Raw genomic sequence first — 10,185 nt, 5'->3', positions numbered from 1 at the left:
TGGAAGAACTATAATAATAGCTAATTGTATTAAGTAAAGTGAATGCTGTAATCAATTGAATAAGGGAGACTTCTTGCATGAAAAATTTATTTGTTGTGATGTTTAATGTATTTTTTTATTCTCCTTTAGCATGTAGCCCGATTATATTGTCAGCCTTGAGGATGGTATATAATGTATTACACAGTGATAAAATTGATAAGGAAACTATTTTATTTTCTGTACGAAATTTGCACACTTGTCGAAGGAAGTTTTTCAAGCTCCTTGACTAACAACTGCTCAGCTACACTGACTGCCAGGGCCGGCAAGTGGGTAGGGCAGGTGGAAGGGGTAGCCCTGGCTTCAGGAATGCCTGGTTCAGTTTCAAGATTTTTTTAATGCTCAAGTTTGCCCTGATATTAGTGCGAAATTACATGTTTATTGGTAAAACACGCAGTTCACTTTCACAGTTATGGCCATGGTAAATTTAGTCTTTCATTTTTTATTTTTGATTGTGGAGTTTGAACAATTATGTATGAAGTAGCGGGGAGGGGGTGCTACCCAATTTTTTGTCTCGAGGGCCCCCTTTAGTTTCTCTGCTGACCACTCCCATGACAGCCGTCGTCAGCGCGTGTGTTTCCTCCTCGCCCGTGTGTGTGAAGCAGAGAACATCAGGACCACACAGAGTCCTGGCAGACACTCGGTTGCTCGCCGGAGCGACGAGGCTGGCCTAGCGGCGCGGTGATCCGAGCTCCAGCCTCGGGACTTCTCGAGACACTCTGGAACTATGCGTCTCGAAGGTGCCGCTGGTACTGTGGCAGTGACAAACGCATATCCGTGAATCATGAGATTAATGGGATTTTTAAAACGGCTAATACTGCATGTGATATTTCACTAAACAGGTCACAGTGTGCAACTCGCTTGATATAGCGTACATAAGTTTTTTAATACATTTTCACTGTTTTTGGTTTTAGATATGCAATGACTACCAACACAATATCTCCCTATTCAATTTTCTCAAAATAATAGTGCTGGTATGAAGTCGCTGATCTCGGTGGTCTGATCCCACCACGGGTGTGGTGACATAGACACAGACCTGGTCTCGTCCAGTCCTCTGGCATGAGGTTGCTAACTGCACGCTGCCGGACAGCACAAGGAACACGGGTGTGAGAGAACAAACATTACTAGGAAAATATAATTTTTTTAATGTTGTTTAATCTAAGGGATGTGAAGGCCATTCGTAAACATTCCGTGTGTGTTGAGCACACCGCCCTACCAAAAATTTACATCAGAAATCAACGATACCCAACAGGAATCTCTGTATTTCCTGTTGTGCGACAGTTATGATTTAAGTGTATTTTGTTTGTTTCTGTTGTGAATACAATGGCTTTGCTGGATTTCAGTGTTTTTTTTTTGAGAGAAATTGGCCCATATATTAAAAAAAATATTGGTGTATTCTGTGGGTTTCTGTTGTCAAAGCACACTAAATTCATTGATTTTTATTTAATTCTGTTGTGAACTAATTTTGAACAGAATCTGTTAAGTTTTGTGGTTTCTACAGACCCCATCAGAGTAACTTGTAACAGAAACCAACAGAATACAATGAAACTGACTAAAATACAGCACATTCCAATGGAAAATAACAGAATGCTTTACAACAGATACAATGAAAAAACACTAGAATTAAAACAGACCCCAAAAGAGTACCTTTAACACAGAAATCAACAAAAAAAAAATTCAATTACAACATAAACTAATAGAATGCCTTACAACAGAAACAAACAATACAATGGAAAACACTAGATGACAACAGGAACCAACAGAATGCTTCTACATCAGAAACCAACACAATACAATAGACCCACTGAAAAATAACAGAAACTGATAGAATGTCTTACAAAATGATTATACACTACTGAAATACACTGAGAATTACAAAAGACACCAACAAACAGCCAGTGGCGGATACAGAAAAATCTCATGGGGGGGGGGGGGGGGGGGGGCGCAGGTCTACCTCTTACACACACTCCCTTGTTACGTCACCTTGGTTGCTTGGATGCAGCCAGAGATCTTTTTCCAAGCTCTACCCGTTTCATTTACGTCTCGCCCGAATATTTGCTGTTGTTGGTGCATAATTGTGTGCTATATGTAGTTAAAATGGCCAATTGTGCAGTATACAAATGTCAAAATCACTACAGAAAAACTAAAGATTCTAGTCACATGCAAAGCTTAATAAAACTTTATTCAAACTGTTTCCAAGACATGAAGTCGTTAAAGGCAAGTGTATGAATGTGTATTGTATAACATCGGCGGCCGGGTGCGCGCCCTCCCCTTGCCAAGAACCATGCTTGGTGTTGGGCTGCCCTGGTCAAGGGGGGGGGGGGGGCGCCCCCTCGCCCCCCCTATGAATCCGCCACTGCAAACAGCATCCAATTACAGAATTGAATACAACAGATAATCTTGTTATTTATTATTGTATTTCTGCTGTTTTCTGTTGTTTTCTGTTTGTTTCTGTTGTCTGTTGTAAATTTTTTGGTAGGGTGTACAAGTGTCTTTGATGGAGGGCAGCGAGACTTTGAGGGGAGAGAGGAAGAGAGCACAAGCCAGCGAAGGTTAGGAACCTGGGGGGCCACACTTGAGGCAGGCACAACTGTAAGCTGTGAAGGTGGTCTGCAGCAGGTTCAGTGTCCTGTGTGACAAAGGGTGGCCAGGTGCTTGAAAAAGAGTTTGGTGGGTGGATCAGTGTTGGACGGTAAGGAGACGAGAGCATTTGGGAATCTTTCCCAGACACAGGATATTTGCTTGCAAACACACAGATATTGTTTCTGATAGAAACATGCTTATAGTTATGATGTTTGTCACACCACACACTACTTGGACCTTTCTGAATTAGATTCTCGGCTATGCTATTGCTGGTCCCATTACATTCCCAGACTGTTGTGACCCTGGCTTTAATGTAGTTTGTAACACGATACACTGATGATGCAGGGGGGGAGGGATGGAATAAATTTGAAACAACAGACAAAGTGGGTATACTCCCCCCCTCCCCCCGTGCCAACGGAAATGGAAATTCTGCATGTGCTGCAGAATAAGCATTATGCCTCACAGCCTTTGAGGCCTTGGGAACACCTGTTGCTTCAAGCACTTAGCAGTCTAGAACAAGCACAAGGCATGTCTATTGTTGCACTCACTCTTCTGCCAAGTCCAGTTCCCAGTTTGGATTGAATTGAGGCCCTGCGCCGGCACAATTAGTCCAGGTGCTCAGTTGTTGGAACTAACAGCCTGAATTAGTTTGGATTGAACTGAAGACTTCCCCACACACGATCAGTCTCCTGGGTGCTGTTGCTGTTGGATGTATTGTTTCATTGTAGAATTATGGGGGGGGGGGAACCCCCTTTGATGTTGCAATTGCAGTTGCACTTTTAGCTATAAAAGGAAGAAGAAAAACATAGCAAAGCAACCAAAGAGTAAAACAATGATGTCTGCCACGACACTCAGATGATGAACTGATGGAATGATATTTTCGACTGGCAAGATGGTTCCCACACTCAGCCCATGGTCCGATCTGATGAGAAGCCACCAGTTCCGCCTGTGTCGGGCCTTTGAATATATATACTGTATAGAAGTCGCTAGCCCAGGTTAAAATTTCTAATACGGTTTTGAGGTAGTTGGTTAATTCACCGCCGCAATCGCCACCATCTCTAGGGCATCGACTTGTGGTGGTCCCTAGCGGACAAGTGTCGAACTCTTCAAACACCCCTTCCCCCTCCTGTTGAACGACATTGAGCTGCAGTGAATGATGGATGGGGGGTGCGGGGAATGACAGCGGGCGACAGTGCTACTCTCTAACGTGTAAATAACAACTAAGACGATACAGGGTGTTACGGCAACGCACTGCAGCGGCGAAGTTCCCAAGCTGCTCATCAAACGTTTCTGAAAAACGTAGAGTAAATCCTATCCACTCGCGACTTCTATACAGTATATATATTCAAAGGTCGGGCGGACCGGCGCGGGCGGCGGCGTAGTGCCGCGAACGGCCGCCAGGGGCGCCGCGCGCCGCCCACGACCCCAGGCAGGGATCAATACCCGGCCGACCGCGCCGGCAGGAGGCGGGCTGCAGGTCCGGGCCAGTCGGCGAGATGCTGGCGCCCAACGACAGCGAGCCCACGACCCTGTTCCTCGGCAGCGGTGAGTGCGTGCCCGCCGGCCGCGCATCTGCTGCTTCACCTGCGTCTTCTGCAGTTGTGAGGGAGGCTTCGGCCAGCCAGGACACCATTATCTGATTACCTGCGACTAATGTTTTATCTCCTGAAATGATCTGACGTCTATATTGCATGTAATACCGAGTACAATACTAAGCTCTTTAGCTCGGAGGAACGAGGCAGCCTTCGCAGCTATCCCGTCGACGACAGGGGCAGTTAACAATGCAGCTTCAGCAAATCTCTTTCCCAACGAAATATTTTCCACCACGATCGGTCCGAACTGCCAATTCGGACTTATCAGTTTGGAACTCAACAGTAAAGAACTGTCATGCGTGAGCAAGGACGGTGGACTGGTCAGTAGGAACTGATTGGACTGACGAGCTGATGGCTCTCCATCGAGTAGGACTGTGGGCTCGAGAACCCTCTGGCCCAACTGACGTGTGTGTGAACCGTCTCGCCAGTCCAAAAAATAATTCCATCAGCTGAGTGTCGGGGCAGACTTCTTTATTGATACTCTTTGGCTGCTTTGCTAATTTTTATTTTCTTTTGACGTGACAACGTCTAATAAATCGATTAACGCCGGCTGCACGCACGAAAAAGTGTCCCGTTACGCACATTCTTCCGTTACGCTGTGTCCCATTACGCACATTGTTCCGTTACGCTCATTGTACGCTTGCGCCGCATCTATCTCTCTTCCACTCGACTGTTTATAAAGTGAAGTGAAAAGTTAATGTGGTTTTCATTGCTTATTACAACAACAATTTCGGCAATAAAGGTTTATTATTCTTGCATTTTAAAAATCTGATTACTAGTATAATTTTAAGTATTCTTTTATTATTAAAATAAAAATGATTCAATTTTATTCATAAAGTATGCAATCATTTCATCAATGTTTTGTTATGACGTCACGTTAAACTATCGTCCGTAAACCGACTTTACAGACAACCAATTTTTTTTTTAACTTAAGTGCAACTGCAATTGCAACATCCAACATTTGCAAGTTTCTTTCATATTCCACGTTGAAACGATACATCCAACGGCAACATCAACCAGTAGACTGATCGATGACAGTTCAGACCGTTCGTTCCTAACTGAGCATCTGGGCTGAGCGTGTGTGTGCAGAGGGCCTCAATTCAGTCTAAACTGTCAGTTCATACTGAGCAGTCCGAACTGGGAGATGGACTGATCGTGTGTGAGGGCCTTAAGGCCCGTATATAACAGTCCGAATTTGCGGCACTCCGTGTCCGTATCATAATGTGAATAACATCACATTGTGGCACGGAAAACTGTCCAGTCTACAATTGTGATGTCCGAAGTCCGAATGTCCTGAATTCTAAAATAGTCACTAGAGCGCAGTAAATGATTTTCATTTTGTTTTGTTTATTGTTTCCATGCATGTTTTTTTATAACGGGAACAGGAAATTCAAATATCGCGAGTCTTATGTTATTATTCTATACAAAAGTTCTGTGTACAGTAGAGGCTCGATAAAATGTTGCCATTAAATATACTTATATATAATTGTATTTATTTATCTTTAGAAGCCCCAGTAGAATCAACATTGCCTCGGTAGTAGGTAGGTACAGCTAGTCGTTGCCTTTGGCCGAGGTGACTCGCCGTAGTTTAGGCCGCCGCCCACAGGTAGCTCTGGTAAGTCTTAATTACATTCGGACTTAAGCTTTCGATTGATCGGGCCTGAACACATGGCGTGAACATGCTTGAACACGTGCACGTGTATAAGATTCGGAATAACGGTCTACTCAAAAAATTACAGTCAAAAATATAAATCGTTGTCTAAACATGCACGTGGCTGAGCTAGTGACAAAAAAAAATCAGTTATGTTTGCATGGTGAATTATCTTTTTATTTTCTGAATGTAGCCTGCGCATCATAACGGTCCCTTCAATTGAGAATGCATTAAGGCCCGTCTACAACAGACCGAGTCCTTATCCACAAAGCAAGGAAGTTAAAGAGTCGCAATACCAAAAACTGCTCTAATTTTCTTTGTGAAAATCAGCGAATTATGTGGTATTTATTAGCAATCTAACAACCTAAAAGTCGTTAATTTTTCAAAAGTTAATGTTGGCAACCTTGATTTTTTTTGTGCTCGTTTGTCGCTGGGAATATTAACGTATTCATTTTAAAGCCTCAATTTCACTGAGGCAACATTTTGGGCGACATGCGACATACGACAATGACGCACAGGCTGTTGGTTTTCAACTGAGGCAACACAGTGCGTCACGTGGCATGCGACAGTGACGCATGCCACATGTCGCCACCTGTCGGGCCGACAATATTGCCGCATGCCACAAAAATCGGGCTGTCGAACAGTGTCGCCCTCGATCCGGCAGTGTGTGGATCGGTGCGGCAAATTTTGGGCGACAAGATGGAATAGCCCAACGAAAAAACCGCGCAGTTTATAGAAGACTATCGTAATGCCCCTGAAATAGAAGTAGTATGTAAATGACGGAGCTGGGACAGGGTTCAGGGTGTGGAGACAGTGGAGCCGACCGCCATATAGGATTGTGACGTCACGGCGGCCATTTTGGACTCAAAAATGACTCGAAATGACTCAAAAATTCCCGTTTTGAGGAAAAATTTCTCGTTTTCTTCCAAAACTTTCAAAAATTAGGATTTAGAAAAACCTCAAAATACTTTTGCCTTAGAAAGAACACAAATTCCTAAAAGAGGCTTAAGCATCCATGTCTAAAGCCTCTCATAAGCCTCATCTAGGATTATGACGTCACCGTTGCAATTTCCGTTACGGCCGCCATCTTGAAAATCTCTTTATTATACGATTTTAATTAAAAACAAGTACATCAGAGACGCGTAACTGTCGCCACTTGCGAGAAATCTGAGTGTCATCATTAATCGCACTTTTGTTGGAATTGCTTCACGGAAGCACTTTGTTATAGTGGGCATAATCTTCTGTCGCAAAATGTCGGAGTCTTCCTGACTCATCCTCACAAAATTCTGAAGTGTGCGTTGTCGTCAGCACACGATTTGTCATAAAATTCGTTTTGTCTCTCTTGTGGTCTAATGAATAATTCAAGACATCCTTGTTGACCGGAAACTGTCGATTCAGTGGAATTGCGTACGGCAACACATGTAGCATGCGGCACCGTACCTTCCCGCAGACGACAAACCGCATGCTATACACGGCGACAGCTGTCGTCAGCCGCATGCTATACACGGCGACAGCTGTCGTCAGCCGCATGCTATACACGGCGACAGCTGTCGTCAGCCGCATGCTACATGTTGCTAAAATGTTGCCTCAGCGGAATTGAGGCTTAAGATTATCTATTTTTCAATACCGAACAACCAAAAGACTACGTTAAAATGCTTTATCTTTTGTGTGAAATATTAAAAATCTGCATAGCCACATTGTTTGAGTGCTGATAATCATAACTTCAGTTTCCATTGCAAAAAAATACACACGAGCACACTTATGCACATGTGCACATGACAACCATGTTTATTGCATATTATGCTACCAAGATAATTCAACACTGTACAAAATTATTCCAAAGTATACAATTTTGCAATCATTCTCAAAACGCCAAACCTTTAATGCAGCATTATATACAATGTTGGACTAATAATGTTTGTAAAATTACTTTTTAAAGTTATTATATTTAAGAAAACGCTATGTTTTTTTAAAATATTTAAACATAATTTTTTATGTTGGCATTTCACAACCGCATAGCTTTATTAGTGGCCATATTCCACCATTCAGTCCTGATCCTAAAATTGAATGACGCCACATTGTCGCACGGAAAACTGCCCTGTTTACAACTGCGATATCCGATGTCCGAATCTTCTGATTTCAAGTAGTCAACAGATAACAGAAACATAGAGTGCCAAAAAAAATGTGTTTCGAATTGTTTTTGTTTACATATTGTTTTCGTGAATAGTAAATAAGTACGCATCAAAGTTATTGAATATTCATTTAACTTGTGAAAGTTGTGGGGGTTCAATAATATTTATTTATTCTGTAAGGCAAGAGTAAATACTAACATCAATTCGTGTGTTCGGTCTTTGAAATGCGCCGCTCGCAAACTCAATATTTTGTCTGTCTTATTATTGGCTTCCTGTTCCTACCACACTGTCCGTTATTTTCTGTTTACTAATGTATGTGTGTGTATGTACACACGGGAAGCCTTCTTTTCACAGACGAGAGCCAAACGTCCGATCAGGCATCTTCGCGGTTTTTTTTTTGTTCATTGTAAATAAATATGGCGGTGTTGATAAAAGGAAAGACCATAAACAAGGCAATGATATTTATTTGTACACCGCCATATTTTTCGTTTACCGTGTGTCCGTGAATGTTTATTTTAGACAACTCATGATAACTAATGGTCAATTAGGTTAGGTTAGCTACATTATAAATACTTTTTAATATGTAGCCTAGCTTTCCAGCGCTAGGAAACCTTTTACATGATTTCACAGTATCTTTAATGTAGCTATCCTAGAGGTGGGTCGAAAAGTATCAACCTGATACTTTGTCACTGATACGCTCCTGTATCAGGAACGGCAAACGAGTACACTTGAAAAGTATCAAGTAATTTAGTATCAGTACAGAATTCACCTGGAACAACACCACGGCCAATGTGCGCAGAACCCGATCGCAGATGACGGTCACTTGGGCAGAGCTTGTGAAAGGGGAGGGAGCAGGAACGACGAATAAGGGATAAAGAAGGGAAATAATGTAGGGGAGGAAGCGCAGGGGAAGGAGTTGAAGGAGAGGCGCAAAGCGAAATTGTTACGAGTCGTTTGGTTATTGTCCCACATCAAAGTACGCTCAGTGCGCAGTGCGTGCAGTCTCGTTCAATAATAAAACTAATGAAATTTTAATATTAAAAAGTACATTAATACAAGATATAATATTTATATTTGTGCACCTAACAGCTATGAAAATGCAAATAAATTCTCAGTTGACACTAATAACAGATGTAATCAACATATGGACTTTTTTTTTTCGAAAACAATTAGTAACTAGTGTTTTCATACATTAAAAGATTACGATTTTATCAAAAATTAAAAAAAAAAAACAGATACGTACATTAGTGAGCATACTATATCAATGTTTACGTTTCAAATGTTTCTTCAGATTAGTCGATGATTTATAACTCAGTTTTTGTTTACACAAATTACAATTAGCAAACTCATTATTTTCCGTAAAAAAATTCCACACAAATGAAGTCTTTTTCCTGCACTTATCCATTCCTTATTTCACTATAAATATACTAACTACAAAGCATGACAGCCCGCAACATTGTACATGGTGGTAATTAATACACGGCCAGGACGAACTGCAGTGAATGTTGAACTGATTGATACTGGCTGTATCAGGCGAGCATGAGAGTAACAGAGGTAGAGAATTACCGGGCGTGATAAATAATGTATCAGACACCGATACCTTTTTACGCTGGTGATGACGGCACGGAGGATGTGTACCCTGTAACGAGAATGCTGATACCTTGTCGCTTCCTGGTACCGCTACTGCTCTGATACAAAATTATCAGATACTTGTAACTAGGTACAATACTGTATCAGTATCAGGTTGGAACAGAAACCGAAAATTGCTGTAACAACCCACCTCTAAGCTATCCTAACTAAATCAACCATCCACAATGTTTTAAAGTTATTTGCGAAGCAACCAGAAAATGATTTTACAGTATTTTTGATGTAGCTATAGGTACATATCTAATATAACCAACCATCCACAATGTTTTAAAGTATTTATAATGTAGCTAACCTATCCTAATCGACCGCAAAATTTAATGCACACCGGTTTATACAATGAGATAGAACGGCGTATAACGTATGAGTAAGCTACATCCGAAATAAATACTGTTGAGGTACGGAAAAAAAAGCGAGCGTGAACTTCGGGGAACTTCGGGTGTGGCTCTCTCGTCTGTGAAAAGAAGGCTTCTCATGTACACACACACATGCATACACACATACACACACTTTTGAAACGGAACAGGAAACAGCAAATATCACTAGT

This window comes from Bacillus rossius, chromosome 10, assembly GCF_032445375.1.
Source record: "Bacillus rossius redtenbacheri isolate Brsri chromosome 10, Brsri_v3, whole genome shotgun sequence".
Taxonomy (NCBI): domain Eukaryota; kingdom Metazoa; phylum Arthropoda; class Insecta; order Phasmatodea; family Bacillidae; genus Bacillus; species Bacillus rossius.
This window is presented reverse-complemented; position numbering follows the sequence as displayed.